This window comes from Oncorhynchus keta, chromosome 10 (assembly GCF_023373465.1).
Source record: "Oncorhynchus keta strain PuntledgeMale-10-30-2019 chromosome 10, Oket_V2, whole genome shotgun sequence".
Classification (NCBI taxonomy): Eukaryota; Metazoa; Chordata; class Actinopteri; order Salmoniformes; family Salmonidae; genus Oncorhynchus; species Oncorhynchus keta.
Genome location: NC_068430.1, coordinates 78728184 through 78745683, shown reverse-complemented (window position 1 = coordinate 78745683; position 17500 = coordinate 78728184). Strand labels below are relative to the sequence as shown.

The 17500-nt window shown below is 51.5% G+C and overlaps 1 pseudogene; it reads right to left on the bottom strand.

The window, feature by feature from the left end:
- LOC127932632 (lysyl oxidase homolog 4-like) overlaps positions 1-17500 on the bottom strand; it is a 75738-nt pseudogene that overhangs the window by 44069 nt on the left and 14169 nt on the right.

The following is a 17500-nucleotide window of genomic DNA, read 5'->3' as shown; positions in this document are numbered from 1 at the left end:
TCATGGTAAACAGACCGCAGAACGCGGCGTTCATGGTAAACGTTGCAGATGTCCCGTTCATGGTAATCAGAGACAGAAACCACACTGAGAAACAGCCCACCGGAGTCTAGGAACAGCTCCACACACCAGATCAGTCAGTGGGGTTATAGCTGACACCAGATCAGTCAGTGGGGTTATAGCTGACATCAGGTCAGTCAGTGGGGTTATAGCTGACACCAGATCAGTCAGTGGGGTTATAGCTGACATCAGGTCAGTCAGTGGGGTTATAGCTGACACCAGGTCAGTCAGTGGGGTTATAGCTGACACCAGATCAGTCAGTGGGGTTATAGCTGACATCAGGTCAGTCAGTGGGGTTATAGCTGACACCAGGTCAGTCAGTGGGGTTATAGCTGACACCAGATCAGTCAGTGGGGTTATAGCTGACATCAGGTCAGTCAGTGGGGTTATAGCTGACATCAGGTCAGTCAGTGGGGTTATAGCTGACACCAGATCAGTCAGTGGGGTTATAGCTGACATCAGGTCAGTCAGTGGGGTTATAGCTGACATCAGGTCAGTCAGTGGGGTTATAGCTGACATCAGGTCAGTCAGTGGGGTTATAGCTGACATCAGATCAGTCAGTGGGGTTATAGCTGACACCAGGTCAGTCAGTGGGGTTATAGCTGACACCAGGTCAGTCAGTGGGGTTATAGCTGACACCAGATCAGTCAGTGGGGTTATAGCTGACATCAGGTCAGTCAGTGGGGTTATAGCTGACACCAGGTCAGTCAGTGGGGTTATAGCTGACACCAGATCAGTCAGTGGGGTTATAGCTGACATCAGGTCAGTCAGTGGGGTTATAGCTGACACCAGATCAGTCAGTGGGGTTATAGCTGACACAGCAGGTCAGTCAGTGGGGTTATAGCTGACATCAGGTCAGTCAGTGGGGTTATAGCTGACATCAGGTCAGTCAGTGGGTCAGTCAGTGGGGGTTATAGCTGACACCAGGTCAGTCAGTGGGGTTATAGCTGACACCAGGTCAGTCAGTGGGGTTATAGCTGACATCAGGTCAGTCAGTGGGGTTATAGCTGACACCAGGTCAGTCAGTGGGGTTATAGCTGACATCAGGTCAGTCAGTGGGGTTATAGCTGACACCAGGTCAGTCAGTGGGGTTATAGCTGACATCAGGTCAGTCAGTGGGGTTATAGCTGACACCAGGTCAGTCAGTGGGGTTATAGCTGACATCAGGTCAGTCAGTGGGGTTATAGCTGACATCAGGTCAGTCAGTGGGGTTATAGCTGACATCAGGTCAGTCAGTGGGGTTATAGCTGACATCAGGTCAGTCAGTGGGGTTATAGCTGACATCAGGTCAGTCAGTGGGTTATAGCTGACATCAGGTCAGTCAGTGGGGTTATAGCTGACATCAGGTCAGTCAGTGGGGTTATAGCTGACATCAGGTCAGTCAGTGGGGTTATAGCTGACATCAGGTCAGTCTGACATCAGGTCAGTCAGTGGGGTTATAGCTGACATCAGGTCAGTCAGTGGGGTTATAGCTGACATCAGGTCAGTCAGTGGGGTTATAGCTGACACCAGGTCAGTCAGTGGGTTATAGCTGACATCAGGTCAGTCAGTGGGGTTATAGCTGACACCAGATCAGTCAGTGGGGTTATAGCTGACATCAGGTCAGTCAGTGGGGGGGTTCAGGTCAGTCAGTGGGGACTGACCAGATCAGTCAGTGGGGTTATAGCTGACACCAGGTCAGTCAGTGGGGTTATAGCTGACATCAGGTCAGTCAGTGGGGACATCAGGTCAGTAGCTGACACCAGGTCATCAGTGGGGTTATAGCTGACACCAGATCAGTCAGTGGGGTTATAGCTGACATCAGGTCAGTCAGTCTGACATCAGGGTTATAGCTGACACCAGATCAGTCAGTGGGGGTTATAGCTGACACCAGATCAGTCAGTGGGGTTATAGCTGACACCAGATCAGTCAGTGGGGTTATAGCTGACACCAGATCAGTCAGTGGGGTTATAGCTGACACCAGGTCAGTCAGTGGGGTTATAGCTGACACCAGATCAGTCAGTGGGGTTATAGCTGACACCAGGTCAGTCAGTGGGGTTATAGCTGACATCAGGTCAGTCAGTGGGGTTATAGCTGACACCAGATCAGTCAGTGGGGTTATAGCTGACATCAGGTCAGTCAGTGGGGTTATAGCTGACATCAGATCAGTCAGTGGGGTTATAGCTGACATCAGGTCAGTCAGTGGGGTTATAGCTGACATCAGGTCAGTCAGTGGGGTTATAGCTGACACCAGGTCAGTCAGTGGGGTTATAGCTGACACCAGGTCAGTCAGTGGGGTTATAGCTGACATCAGGTCAGTCAGTGGGGTTATAGCTGACACCAGGTCAGTCAGTGGGGTTATAGCTGACATCAGATCAGTCAGTGGGGTTATAGCTGACATCAGGTCAGTCAGTGGGGTTATAGCTGACACCAGGTCAGTCAGTGGGGTTATAGCTGACACCAGGTCAGTCAGTGGGGTTATAGCTGACACCAGATCAGTCAGTGGGGTTATAGCTGACACCAGATCAGTCAGTGGGGTTATAGCTGACACAGCAGAGTGACCAGGTTGGGAAGACTTGGCTAAGACTGGACCAGGTTGGGAAGACTTGGCCAGGACTGGACCAGGTTGGGAAGACTTGGCTAAGACTGGACCGGGTGAGGCCAAAGTGAACTTGGCCAACCAGTAGAGTAAGACCAAACCAGACTAAAGTACCATTTGGCACCACAGAAGAGACAGTCATTCACTGACGCATAAACCAACCTCTCAACCTCAAGTTAAACGCCCAGAACACCAGGATCAGCCCAAATGGCACCATATTCCCTATTTAGTGTACTGTTTTAGAACAGGGCCCTCTGGTCAGAATGTAGCGCAGTATATAGGGAGTATGATGCAGAGCCCTCTGGTCAGAATGTAGTGCAGTATATAGGGAGTATGATGCAGAGCCCTCTGGTCAGAATGTAGTGCAGTATATAGGGAGTATGATGCAGGGCCCTCTGGTCAGAATGTAGTGCAGTATATAGGGAGTATGATGTCATTTGGGACACAGCCCAGCTGTCCATCACTGACAGATACTGAAGTTAGGCTCTCTGAATCAAACGGCAGAGCAGAGATGGCTGTGCTTGTCCTTCTATCATTCATCTGCTCTGTGGTTTAGGTGGAAGGAGGCTAAGACACCATCATTCATCTGCTCTGTGGTTTAGGTGGAAGGAGGCTAAGACACCATCATTCATCTGCTCTGTGGTTTAGGTGGAAGGAGGCTAAGACACCATCATTCATCTCCTCTGTGGTTTAGGTTGAAGGAGGCTAAGACACCATCATTCATCTGCTCTGTGGTTTAGGTGGAAGGGAGGCTAAGACACCATCATTCATCTGCTCTGTGGTTTAGGTGGAAGGAGGCTAAGACACCATCATTCATCTGCTCTGTGGTTTAGGTGGAAGGAGGCTAAGACACCATCATTCATCTGCTCTGTGGTTTAGGTGGAAGGAGGCTAAGACACCATCATTCATCTGCTCTGTGGTTTAGGTGGAAGGAGGCTAAGACACCATCATTCATCTGCTCTGTGGTTTAGGTGGAAGGAGGCTAAGACACCATCATTCATCTGCTCTGTGGTTTAGGTTGAAGGAGGCTAAGACACCATCATTCATCTGCTCTGTGGTTTAGGTGGAAGGAGGCTAAGTCCCCATCATTCATCTGCTCTGTGGTTTACGTGGAAGGAGGCTAAGACACCATCATTCATCTGCTCTGTGGTTTAGGTGGAAGGAGGCTAAGTCCCCATCATTCATCTGCTCTGTGGTTTAGGTGGAAGGAGGCTAAGACACCATCATTCATCTGCTCTGTGGTTTAGGTGGAAGGAGGCTAAGACACCATCATTCATCTGCTCTGTGGTTTAGGTGGAAGGAGGCTAAGTCTCCATCATTCATCTGCTCTGTGGTTTAGGTGGAAGGAGGCTAAGTCCCAATCATTCATTGGCTCTGTGGTTTAGGTGGAAGGAGGCTAAGACACCATCATTCATCTCCTCTGTGGTTTAGGTGGAAGGAGGCTAAGACACCATCATTCATCTGCTCTGTGGTTTAGGTGGAAGGAGGCTAAGACACCATCATTCATCTGCTCTGTGGTTTAGGTGGAAGGAAGCACCGGTCACCGTTTTAAAAATAAATAATATTGTCTGCCATCTGCTCTTCCAAATGACTGGCTGACAAAATGGGAGGCCAGCACAGGGCCCACTAACTGACTACTGAGGTGAAATGTTTGTCTAAAAACCTCTAGAGTTGTGTACGTGTGTATAAACACCTTTAAGCTCTGTGTCAACATTGGCCTAACGTTCTCTTTGAAACACATTTAGAAACTGTTGAGAGATTTGGAGAGACGAAAGGCTGGCATCAAATCACTGTTATTTCCTCTGAGAGGGAACAGCAAACGTGGCAATGTTTTCATCTCATGAAGAAAAAGAACAACAACAAAACCCTTTTTTTCTCTCTCTGGCGGTGAAACATTCACAACCTTTCTCCAGCCTCACACCTCGTCAACTGGGGCAGAAAAACCTCCGTTAAAAGCTGAAAATCTTCCCGAAAAGGATTCCTAGACGAGGAAAATGTGGAGGTCTCGGTGGGTTTAGTGACATAGAGTTGGAGAGAGGGCACCTCTTTGCGTCTTTGCCATAATGGTGTGCCAAGTGCTCCCCCTATCCAACTCTGTGGTTTGTGATCTCAATCAGGAAGTGACTGTAAAGAGGAACTGATTTTTAAAAATGTAGCAGTGTGTGTGTGTGTGTGTGTGTGTGTGTGTGTGTGTGTGTGTGTGTGTGTGTGTGTGTGTGTGTGTGTGTGTGTGTGTGTGTGTGTGTGTGTGTGTGTGTGTGTGTGTGTGTGTGTGTGTGTGTGTGTGTGTTTATTCAGCAGCCTAACCTGGACATTAGCTGTAATTATCTGGGATGTAAAGATAGTTTAGGGTAGAGGAGACATCCTCCACACAGGCCGTAAATAAAGCCTGTGGCTGGACGGACAGACAGAGGTGGTCTGTGTGTCTGTAGACTCTAAAGGTCTGTGCCTTTATAAAGGTTATTTACAGCTGGGGACAGACAGATGGACAGATGGACGAGATTCACCGAGACGTCCATCGCCCGGGTAATGGATTCTACAGGTCTAAGTGTTCTAGAATATGACTGTAGAAGTGACATGTGGGAGACATGGGGAAATAATGGAACTACTGTAGCCTACAAAAACACAAACCAAGATAATTGTATCAATAAACGTTACTCACTGAAAGACACAAACCTTTCCCAACCAAACCATGTAGCCACTGAAACACAGATACTGAAACCAGAGGTAGAGAGAGAAGAGAGAGAGAGAAACAGATAGAGAACGAGAGATAGATGGGGTGAGAGACAGAGAGAACGAGAGATAGATGGGGTGAGAGAGAAGAAACAGATAGAGAACGAGAGATAGATGGGGTGAGAGATAGACAGAGAGAGAGAGAAACAGATAGAGAACGAGAGATAGATGGGGTGAGAGATAGACAGATAGAGAAACGAGAGATAGATGGGGTGAGAGATAGACAGAGAGAGAGAGAAACAGATAGAGAACGAGAGATAGATGGGGTGAGAGATAGACAGAGAGAGAGAGAGAGAGAGAAACAGATAGAGAATGAGAGATAGATGGGGTGAGAGATAGACAGAGAGAGAGAGACAGATAGAGAACGAGAGATAGATGGGGTGAGAGATAGATGGGGTGAGAGATAGATGGGGTGAGAGATAGATGGGGTGAGAGATAGATGGGGTGAGAGATAGATGGGGTGAGAGATAGATAGATGGGGTGAGAGATAGATGGGGTGAGAGATAGATGGGGTGAGAGATCGACGGGGTGAGAGATAGATGGGGTGAGAGATAGACGGGGTGAGAGATAGATGGGGTGAGAGATAGATGGGGTGAGAGATAAACAGATAGAGAACGAGAGATAGATGGGGTGAGAGATAAACAGATAGAGAACGAGAGATAGATGGGGTGAGAGATAGATGGGGTGAGAGATAGACGGGGTGAGAGATAGATGGGGTGAGAGATAGACGGGGTGAGAGATAGATGGGGTGAGAGATAGACGGGTGAGAGATAGACGGGGTGAGAGATAGACGGGGTGAGAGATAGGCGGGTGAGAGATAGGCGGGGTGAGAGATAGACGGGGTGAGAGATAGATGGGGTGAGAGATAGACGGGGTGAGAGATAGGCGGGTGAGAGATAGACGGGGTGAGAGATAGGCGGGGTGAGAGATAGACGGGGTGAGAGATAGATGGGGTGAGAGATAGACGGGGTGAGAGATAGATGGGGTGAGAGATAGATGGGGTGAGAGACAGACGGGGTGAGAGATAGACGGGGTGAGAGATAGATGGGGTGAGAGATAGACGGGGTGAGAGATAGATGGGGTGAGAGATAGACGGGGTGAGAGATAGGCGGGTGAGAGATAGACGGGGTGAGAGATAGGCGGGTGAGAGATAGACGGGGTGAGAGATAGATGAGAGAAATAGGGTGAGAGATAGACGGGGTGAGAGATAGATGGGGTGAGAGATAGATAGAGAAACGAGAGATAGACGGGGTGAGAGATAGGGTGAGAGACAGAGAGAGAGAGAAAACTAGAGAGTTTTATAAGACTTATAGGAAGTGCTGTCGTATGCTATTTCCACCGGTTGTGTATAATTACATGAGATTAGAGGATACGTTCCTGGTCTCCATCCAAACACACATGATGCTCCTCCTACAGCCAGCCTCTGACATTAATAACATACTCTTTAAGGATACGTCCAAAATCACACCTATTCCCTATTTAGGGCACTATGTTTGACCAGGGCTTTCATAAAAAGTAGTGCACTAAAAATGCAATAGCTAGTCATTTGGGACACACACCTGCTATTTAAGACTATTTAAATGTGCATAGCCTACTATGATGAGGCAAAGTCCAGACACGCAGGCATGGTTAGCCCAATGCTAGTGAGTAACTGCTGTGTGGATGGTGGTAGTAATGCTGGCTCTGCACCCCCCCCCCCCACACACACACAAGCACACACATTTATGTGAAAAATGGGGATGTCAAAATGGGGAAACACCTTTCCAGACACAAACACACCCTCTCTCCCTTACCTGTAGACGGTGTGGTCGTATGCCTCGGCGGAGGGGTATCCCAGCATGCCACACACCACACGGCTGCCGCTGAGGTCCCAGCCCTGGTCGCACACATGACGCCACCTCCCAGCATGCTTCACTTCCAAAACGCCCTCTGACAGCAGGCCGGTACGGACGCCTGTCAGAACGGGCCGGAGACGTACCTCCTCCAGTCTCACCCTACTGGCCGTCTGGGGAGGGGAGAGGAGGGGAGGGATAGGAGAGAAGGGATGGGGAGGAATGGGGGAGGGGAGAGGAGGGGGAGGGGGATAGGAGAGTGGGGATGGGGAGGAATGGGGGAGTGGAGGGGAGGGGATAGGAGAGAAGGGATGGGGAGGAATGGGGGAGGAGAGGAGGGGAGGGGGATAGGAGAGAAGGGATGGGGAGGAATGGGGAGTGGAGGAGGGGAGGGGGATAGGAGAGAAGGGATGGGGAGGAATGGGGAGTGGGGGGAGGGGAGGGGGATAGGAGAGAAGGGATGGGGAGGAATGGGGAGGGGAGAGGAGGGGGATAGGAGAGAAGGGATGGGGAGGAATGGGGAGGGGAGAGGGGGAGGGGATAGGAGAGAAGGGATGGGGAGGAATGGGGAGGGGAGGGGGAGGGGATAGGAGAGAAGGGATGGGGAGGAATGGGGGAGGGGAGGAGGGGGGGATAGGAGAGAAGGGATGGGGAGGAATGGGGGAGGGAGAGGAGGGGGAGGGGATAGGAGAGAAGGGATGGGGAGGAATGGGGAGGGGGAGGAGGGGAGGGGATAGGAGAGAAGGGATGGGGAGGAATGGGGGAGGGGAGGATAGGAGAGAAGGGGTGGGGAGGAATGGGGGAGGGGAGAGGAGGGGAGGGGGATAGGAGAGAAGGGATGGGGAGGAATGGGGAGGGGGGAGGAGGGGAGGGGATAGGAGAGAAGGGATGGGGAGGAATGGGGGAGGGGGGGGATAGGAGAGAAGGGATGGGGAAGAATGGGTAGGAATGGGGGAGGGGATAGGAGAGAAGGGATGGGGGGGAGGGAGGGGGAGGAATGGGGAGGGGGAGGAGGAGGGGGATAGGAGAGAAGGGATGGGGAGGAATGGGGAAAGGACAGAACAGAATCTAACTTTAGTTGCCATCGCAGTCTCTCCACAACAAGGACATGAAGGAACAAACACACTGAAAACAGGGTGTGTGTGTGTGTGTGTGTGTGTGTGTGTGTGTGTGTGTGTGTGTGTGTGTGTGTGTGTGTGTGTGTGTATCAAAAACGTTTATGCCCATTAAAATAACATCAAATTGATCAGAAATACAGTGTAGACATTGTTAATGTTGTAAATGACTATTGTAGCTGGAAACGGCTACAACAGCTTCATTAAATAGTACCCACAAAACACCAGTCTCAACGTCAACAGTGAAGAGGCGACTCCGGGATGCTGGCCTTCTAGGCAGAGTTGCAAAAAAAAAAAAGCCACAACTCAGACTGGCCAGATAAAAAGAAAAGATTAAGATGAGCAAAAGAAAAGAACAGAGGAACTCTGCCAGAACACATGAGTCTCCTCTTCACTGTTGACGTTGAGATCTTTGTGGGTACTATTTAATGAAGCTTTCTTGTGAGGCGTGTCTAATGTTGTCCTCTTGCTCATGTGCACCAGGGCCTCCGACTCCTCTTTCTATTCTGGTTAGCGCCATTTCTGTTCTGTGAACTGCTGAACAGCGTTGTATGAGATCTTCAGTTTCTTGTCAATTTCTCGCATGGAATAGTCTTCATTTCTCAGAACAAGAATAGACTGACGAGTTTCAGAAGAAAGTTCTTTGTTTCTGGCCATTTTGAACCTGTAATCAAACCCACAAATGCTGATGCTCCAGACATTCAGCTAGTGTAAAGAAGGCCAGTTTTATTGCTTCTTTCATCAGGACAACGGTTTTCAGCTGTGCTAATGTAACAGTATAGCTTCCGTCCCTCTCCTCGCCCCTACCTGGGCTCAAAACAGGGACCCTCTGCACACATTAACAACGGCCTCCCAAAAAGCATCGTTACCCATCGCGCCACAAAAGACGCGGCAGAGCAAGTAGCAAACTACTTCAAGGTCTCAGAGCGAGTGATGTCACCGATTGAAACGCTATTAGCGTGCACCCCGCTAACTAGCTAGCCATCGGTTACACTAAGGGTTTTCTAATGATCAGTTAGCCTTTTAAAATGATAAACTTGGATTAGCTAACACAACGTGCCATTGGAACACAGGAGTGATGGTTGCTGATAATGGGCCTCTGTAGATATTCCATTAAAAATCTGCCGTTTCCAGCAACAATAGTTATTTACAACATGAACAATGTCTACACTGTATTTCTGATCAATTTGATGTTATTTTAATGGACAATTTTTTTTTGCTTTCTTTCAAAAACAAGGACATTTCTAAGTGACCCCAAACTTTTGAAGGGTAGTGTATATATGTGTGTATACAGTATGTGTGTATAATGTGTGTATATGTATGTGTATATGTGTGTGTATCTATATATGTGTATAATGTGTGTATAACCTGTGTGTGTGTATTACGTTCTAAAACAGTGGTAAGGTCATGAACTTAGCCTCAGTATATAAGATATTAACGAGGTCTAACAGATGGGTAGGTGATAGATGGGCTGGTCTTTCCTCTGTGGAGGCTCTGCAAACAGCCCTGTGTTTAGGGAGTTGGGTCTGTTTACCTACTAGAGGTTGAGGCCTGAACGTGAGGGATACTGCCCATTATGAATTGGATCCGGAAAAGGCCTGGTTTTAGGGCCGTCTGTAATTACGGCGTGCCTATCGGGCTGTGGGCTCCTGGCTCCACCAATCAGCTTCCTGTACCCCGGGATTCGCCATGGGGCTACTTGAGGCGACCGTGGATAGGTACAGTGCAGTAGTGTTGGGGTGTTAAGTGTGTGGGGCGGGTGTGTGTGTGTGGGGGGAGGGTTGAGTGTGTGTTTGTGAATGTGAGAGAGAGAAAGGGGAAGCAAGAGAGAGGCAGAGCAAGACAGAGAGAATGAGAGAAAGGGGGAGCCAGAAAGAGGCAGAGCAAGACAGAGAGAATGAGAGAAAGGGGGAGCCAGAGAGAGGCAGAGCAGGACAGAGAGAATGAGAGAAAGGGGGAGCCAGAAAGAGGCAGAGCAAGACAGAGAGAATGAGAGAAAGGGGAAGCCAGAGAGAGGCAGAGCAGGACAGAGAGAATGAGAGAAAGGGAGCAGAGAGAGGCAGAGCAGGACAGAGAATGAGAGAAGGGGAAGCCAGAGAGAGGCAGAGCAAGACAGAGAGAATGAGAGAAAGGGGGAGCCAGAGAGAGGCAGAGCAGGACAGAGAGAATGAGAGAAAGGGAAGCCAGAGAGAGGCAGAGCAGGACAGAGAGAATGAGAGAAAGGGGAAGCCAGAGAGAGGCAGAGCAGGACAGAGAGAATGAGAGAAAGGGAGCCAGAGAGAGGCAGAGCAGGACAGAGAGAATGAGAGAAAGGGGCAGAGCCAGAAGAAGAGGCAGAGCAAGACAGAGAGAATGAGAGAGAATGAGGGAAGCCAGAGAGAGGCAGAGCAGGACAGAGAGAATGAGAGAAAGGGGAAGCCAGAGAGAGGCAGAGCAGGACAGAGAGAATGAGAGAAAGGGGAAGCCAGAGAGAGGCAGAGCAAGACAGAGAGAATGAGAGAAAGGGAAGCCAGAGAGAGGCAGAGCAGGACAGAGAGAATGAGAGAAAGGGGAAGCCAGAGAGAGGCAGAGCAGGACAGAGAGAATGAGAGAAAGGGGGGAGCCAGAGAGCCAGAGAGGCAGAGCAGGACAGAGAGAATGAGAGAAAGGGGGAGCCAGAGAGAGGCAGAGCAAGACAGAGAGAATGAGAGAAAGGGGAAGCCAGAGAGAGGCAGAGCAGGACAGAGAGAATGAGAGAAAAGCCAGAGGGAAGCAGAGAGAAGAGAGAGGGCAGAGCAGGACAGAGAGAATGAGAGAAAGGGGAAGCCAGAGAGAGGCAGAGCAGGACAGAGAGAATGAGAGAAAGGGGAAGCCAGAGAGAGGCAGAGCAGGACAGAGAGAATGAGAGAAAGGGGAAGCCAGAGAGAGGCAGAGCAAGACAGAGAGAATGAGAGAAAGGGGAAGCCAGAGAGAGGCAGAGCAGGACAGAGAGAATGAGAGAAAGGGGAAGCCAGAGAGAGGCAGAGCAGGACAGAGAGAATGAGAGAAAGGGGAAGCCAGAGAGAGGCAGAGCAGGACAGAGAGAATGAGAGAAAGGGGGAAGCCAGAGAGAGGCAGAGCAGGACAGAGAGAATGAGAGAAAGGGGAAGCCAGAGAGAGGCAGAGCAGGACAGAGAGAATGAGAGAAAGGGGGAGCCAGAGAGAGGCAGAGCAGGACAGAGAGAATGAGAGAAAGGGGAAGCCAGAGAGAGGCAGAGCAGGACAGAGAGAATGAGAGAAAGGGGGAGCCAGAGAGAGGCAGAGCAGGACAGAGAGAATGAGAGAAAGGGAAGCCAGAGAGGCAGAGCAGGACAGAGAGAATGAGAGAAAGGGGAAGCCAGAGAGAGGCAGAGCAGGACAGAGAGAATGAGAGAAAGGGGAAGCCAGAGAGAGGCAGAGCAGGACAGAGAGAATGAGAGAAAGGGGGAGCCAGAGAGAGGCAGAGCAGGACAGAGAGAATGAGAGAAAGGGGGAAGCCAGAGAGAGGCAGAGCAGGACAGAGAGAATGAGAGAAAGGGGAAGCAAGAGAGAGGCAGAGCAGGACAGAGAGAATGAGAGAAAGGGGGAAGCCAGAGAGAGGCAGAGCAGGACAGAGAGAAATGAGAGAAAGGGGGAGCCAGAGAGAGGCAGAGCAGGACAGAGAGAATGAGAGAAAGGGGAAGCCAGAGAGAGGCAGAGCAGGACAGAGAGAATGAGAGAAAGGGGAAGCCAGAGAGAGGCAGAGCAGGACAGAGAGAATGAGAGAAAGGGGGAGCCAGAGAGAGGCAGAGCAGGACAGAGAGAATGAGAGAAAGGGGGAGCCAGAGAGGCAGAGCAGGACAGAGAGAATGAGAGAAAGGAAGCCAGAGAGAGGCAGAGCAGGACAGAGAGAATGAGAGAAAGGGGAAGCCAGAGAGAGGCAGAGCAGGACAGAGAGAATGAGAAAGAAAGAGAGGCAGAGAGGACAGAGAGAATGAGAGAAAGGGGGAGCAGAGCAGAGCAGGACAGAGAGAATGAGAGAAAGGGGAAGTCAGAGAGAGGCAGAGCAGACAGAGAGAATGAGAGAAAGGGAGTCAGAGAGAGGCAGAGCAGGACAGAGAGAATGAGAGAAAGGGGGAGCCAGAGAGAGGCAGAGCAGGACAGAGAGAATGAGAGAAAGGGGAAGCCAGAGAGAGGCAGAGCAGGACAGAGAGAATGAGAGAAAGGAAGCCAGAGAGAGGCAGAGCAGGACAGAGAGAATGAGAGAAAGGGGGAGCCAGAGAGGCAGAGCAGGACAGAGAGAATGAGAAAGGGGAAGTCAGAGAGAGGCAGAGCAGGACAGAGAGAATGAGAGAAAGGGGAAGTCAGAGAGAGGCAGAGCAGGACAGAGAGAATGAGAGAAAGGGGAAGTCAGAGAGAGAGAAAGAGCAGGACAGAGAGGAATGAGAGAAAGGGAAGCCAGAGAGAGGCAGAGCAGGACAGAGAGAATGAGAGAAAGGGGAGTCAGAGAGAGGCAGAGCAGGACAGAGAGAATGAGAGAAAGGGGAAGCCAGAGAGAGGCAGAGCAGGACAGAGAGAATGAGAGAAAGAGAGGCAGAGCAGGACAGAATGAGAGAGGCAGAGCAGGACAGAGAGAATGAGAGAAAGGAAGCCAGAGAGAGGCAGAGCAGGACAGAGAGAATGAGAGAAAGGGGAAGCCAGAGAGAGGCAGAGCAGGACAGAGAGAATGAGAGAAAGGGGGAGCCAGAGAGGCAGAGCAGGACAGAGAATGAGAGAAAGGGGGAGCCAGAGAGAGGCAGAGCAGGACAGAGAGAATGAGAGAAAGGGGGAGCAGAGAGAGGCAGAGCAGGAGAGAATGAGAGAAAGGGGAGCCAGAGAGAGGCAGAGCAGGACAGAGAGAATGAGAGAAAGGGGGAGCCAGAGAGAGGCAGAGCAGGACAGAGAGAATGAGAGAAAGGGGAAGCCAGAGAGAGGCAGAGCAGGACAGAGAGAATGAGAGAAAGGGGGAGCCAGAGAGAGGCAGAGCAGGACAGAGAGAATGAGAGAAAGGGGGAGCCAGAGAGAGGCAGAGCAGGACAGAGAGAATGAGAGAAAGGGAAGCCAGAGAGAGGCAGAGCAGGACAGAGAGAATGAGAGAAAGGGGGAGCCAGAGAGAGGCAGAGCAGGACAGAGAGAATGAGAGAAAGGGGGAACCAGAGAGAGGCAGAGCAGGACAGAGAGAATGAGAGAAAGGGGGAGCCAGAGAGAGGCAGAGCAGGACAGAGAGAATGAGAGAAAGGGGGAACCAGAGAGAGGCAGAGAGAGCAGGACAGAGAGAATGAGAGAAAGGGGAAGCCAGAGAGAGGCAGAGCAGGACAGAGAGAATGAGAGAAAGGGGGAACCAGAGAGAGGCAGAGCAGGACAGAGAGAATGAGAGAAAGGGGAAGCCAGAGAGAGGCAGAGCAGGACAGAGAGAATGAGAGAAAGAGAAAGGGGAAGCCAGAGAGAGGCAGAGCAGGACAGAGAGAATGAGAGAAAGGGGGAGCCAGAGAGAGGCAGAGCAGGACAGAGAGAATGAGAGAAAGGGGAGCCAGAGAGAGGCAGAGCAGGACAGAGAGAATGAGAGAAAGGGGGAGCCAGAGAGAGGCAGAGCAGGACAGAGAGAATGAGAGAAAGGGGAGCCAGAGAGAGGCAGAGCAGGACAGAGAGAATGAGAGAGAAAGAGGGGAGCAGGACAGAGAGAAGAGAGGGAGCCAGAGAGGCAGAGCAGGACAGAGAGAATGAGAGAAAGGGGGAGCCAGAGAGAGGCAGAGCAGGACAGAGAGAATGAGAGAAAGGGGAGCCAGAGAGAGGCAGAGCAGGACAGAGAGAATGAGAGAAAGGGGAGCCAGAGAGAGGCAGAGCAGGACAGAGAGAATGAGAGAAAGGGGGAGCCAGAGAGAGGCAGAGCAGGACAGAGAGAATGAGAGAAAGGGGGAGCCAGAGAGAGGCAGAGCAGGACAGAGAGAATGAGAGAAAGGGGAAGCCAGAGAGAGGCAGAGCAGGACAGAGAGAATGAGAGAAAGGGGGAAGCCCAGAGAGAGGCAGAGCAGGACAGAGAGAATGAGAGAAAGGAAGCCAGAGAGGCAGAGCAGGACAGAGAGAATGAGAGAAAGGGGAAGCCAGAGAGAGGCAGAGCAGGACAGAGAGAATGAGAGAAAGGGGAAGCCAGAGAGAGGCAGAGCAGGACAGAGAGAATGAGAGAAAGGGGAAGCCAGAGAGAGGCAGAGCAGGACAGAGAGAATGAGAGAAAGGGGGAGCCAGAGAGAGGCAGAGCAGGACAGAGAGAATGAGAGAAAGGGGGAGCCCAGAGAGAGGCAGAGCAGGACAGAGAGAATGAGAGAAAGGGGAGCCAGAGAGAGGCAGAGCAGGACAGAGAGAATGAGAGAAAGGGGAAGCCAGAGAGAGGCAGAGCAGGACAGAGAGAATGAGAGAAAGGGGAAGCCAGAGAGAGGCAGAGCAGGACAGAGAGAATGAGAGAAAGGGGAGCCAGAGAGAGGCAGAGCAGGACAGAGAGAATGAGAGAAAGGGGAAGCCAGAGAGAGGCAGAGCAGGACAGAGAGAATGAGAGAAAGGACAGGGAATGAGAGAAAGAGCCAGAGGCAGAGCAGGACAGAGAGAATGAGAGAAAGGGGAGCCAGAGAGAGGCAGAGCAGGACAGAGAGAATGAGAGAAAGGGGAAGCCAGAGAGAGGCAGAGCAGGACAGAGAGAATGAGAGAAAGGGGAAGCCAGAGAGAGGCAGAGCAGGACAGAGAGAATGAGAGAAAGGGGGAAGCCAGAGAGAGGCAGAGCAGGACAGAGAGAATGAGAGAAAGGGGGAAGCCAGAGAGAGGCAGAGCAGGACAGAGAGAATGAGAAAGGGAAGCCAGAGAGAGGCAGAGCAGGACAGAGAGAATGAGAGAAAGGGGGACCCAGAGAGAGGCAGAGCAGGACAGAGAGAATGAGAGAAAGGGGAGCCAGAGAGGCAGAGCAGGACAGAGAGAATGAGAGAAAGGGGAAGCCAGAGAGAGGCAGAGCAGGACAGAGAGAATGAGAAAGGGGAGCCAGAGAGGCAGAGCAGGACAGAGAGAATGAGAGAAAGGGGGAACCAGAGAGAGGCAGAGCAGGACAGAGAGAGAATGAGAGAAAGGGGAGCCAGAGAGAGGCAGAGCAGGACAGAGAGAATGAGAGAAAGGGGGAGCCAGAGAGAGGCAGAGCAGGACAGAGAGAATGAGAGAAAGGGGAGCCAGAGAGAGGCAGAGCAGGACAGAGAGAATGAGAGAAAGGGGGAGCCAGAGAGAGGCAGAGCAGACAGAGAGAATGAGAGAAAGGGGGAGCCAGAGAGAGGCAGAGGCAGGACAGAGAGAATGAGAGAAAGAGGGAGCCAGAATGAGGCAGAGCAGGACAGAGAGAATGAAGAGGAAAGAAGGGAGCCAGAGAGAGGCAGAGCAGGACAGAGAATGAGAGAAAGGGGAAGCCAGAGAGAGGCAGAGCAGGACAGAGAGAATGAGAGAAAGGGGGAGCCAGAGAGAGGCAGAGCAGGACAGAGAGAATGAGAGAAAGGGGAAGCCAGAGAGAGGCAGAGCAGGACAGAGAGAATGAGAGAAAGGGGAAGCCAGAGAGAGGCAGAGCAGGACAGAGAGAATGAGAGAAAGGGGAGCCAGAGAGAGGCAGAGCAGGACAGAGAGAATGAGAGAAAGGGAAGCCAGAGAGAGGCAGAGCAGGACAGAGAGAATGAGAGAAAGGAAGCCAGAGAGAGGCAGAGCAGGACAGAGAGAATGAGAGAAAGGGGAAGCCAGAGAGAGGCAGAGCAGGACAGAGAATGAGAGAAAGGGGAGCAGGCAGAGAGGACAGAGAGAATGAGAAAGGGGAACCAGAGAGGCAGAGCAGGACAGAGAATGAGAGAAAGGGGGAAGCCAGAGAGAGGCAGAGCAGGACAGAGAGAATGAGAGAAAGGGGAAACCAGAGAGAGGCAGAGCAGGACAGAGAGAATGAGAGAAAGGGGAAACCAGAGAGCAGCAGCAGGACAGAGAGAATGAGAGAAAGGGGGAAGCCAGAGAGAGGCAGAGCAGGACAGAGAGAATGAGAGAAAGGGGAACCAGAGAGAGGCAGAGCAGGACAGAGAGAATGAGAGAAAGGGGGAAGCCAGAGAGGCAGAGCAGGACAGAGAGAATGAGAGAAAGGGGAAGCCAGAGAGAGGCAGAGCAGGACAGAGAGAATGAGAGAAAGGGGAGCCAGAGAGAGGCAGAGCAGGACAGAGAGAGAAGAGAATGAGAAAGGGAAGCCAGAGAGAGGCAGAGCAGGACAGAGAGAATGAGAGAAAGGGGGAACCAGAGAGAGGCAGAGCAGGACAGAGAGAATGAGAGAAAGGGGGAAGCCAGAGAGAGGCAGAGCAGGACAGAGAGAATGAGAGAAAGGGGGAACCAGAGAGGCAGAGCAGGACAGAGAGAATGAGAGAAAGGGGAACCAGAGAGAGGCAGAGCAGGACAGAGAGAATGAGAAAGGGGAAGCCAGAGAGGCAGAGCAGGACAGAGAGAATGAGAGAAAGGGGAACCAGAGAGAGGCAGAGCAGGACAGAGAGAATGAGAGAAAGGGGGAAGCCAGAGAGAGGCAGAGCAGGACAGAGAGAATGAGAGAAAGGGGAAGCCAGAGAGAGGCAGAGAGGCAGAGAATGAGAAAGGAACAGAGAGAATGAGAGAAAGGGGGAGCCAGAGAGAGGCAGAGCAGGACAGAGAGAATGAGAGAAAGGGGGAACCAGAGAGAGGCAGAGCAGGACAGAGAGAATGAGAGAAAGGGGAGCCAGAGAGAGGCAGGAGCAGGACAGAGAGAATGAGAGAAAGGGGAAGCCAGAGAGGCAGATTATGACAGAGAGAATGTGGAGAGAAAGGGGAAGTCAGAGAGAGGCAGAGCAGGACAGAGAGAATGAGAGAAAGGGGAAGCCAGAGAGGCAGAGCAGACAGAGAATGAGAAAAAGGAAGTCAGAGAGAGGCAGAGCAGGACAGAGAGAATTGAGAGAAAGGGGAGCCAGAGAGGCAGAGCAGGACAGAGAGAATGAGAGAAAGGGTCAGAGAGAGGCAGAGCAGGACAGAGAGAATGAGAGAAAGGGGGAGCCAGAGAGAGGCAGAGCAGGACAGAGAGAATGAGAGAAAGGGGAAGCCAGAGAGGAGGCAGAGAGACAGAGAGAGGCAGAGAGAATGAGAGAAAGGGGGAG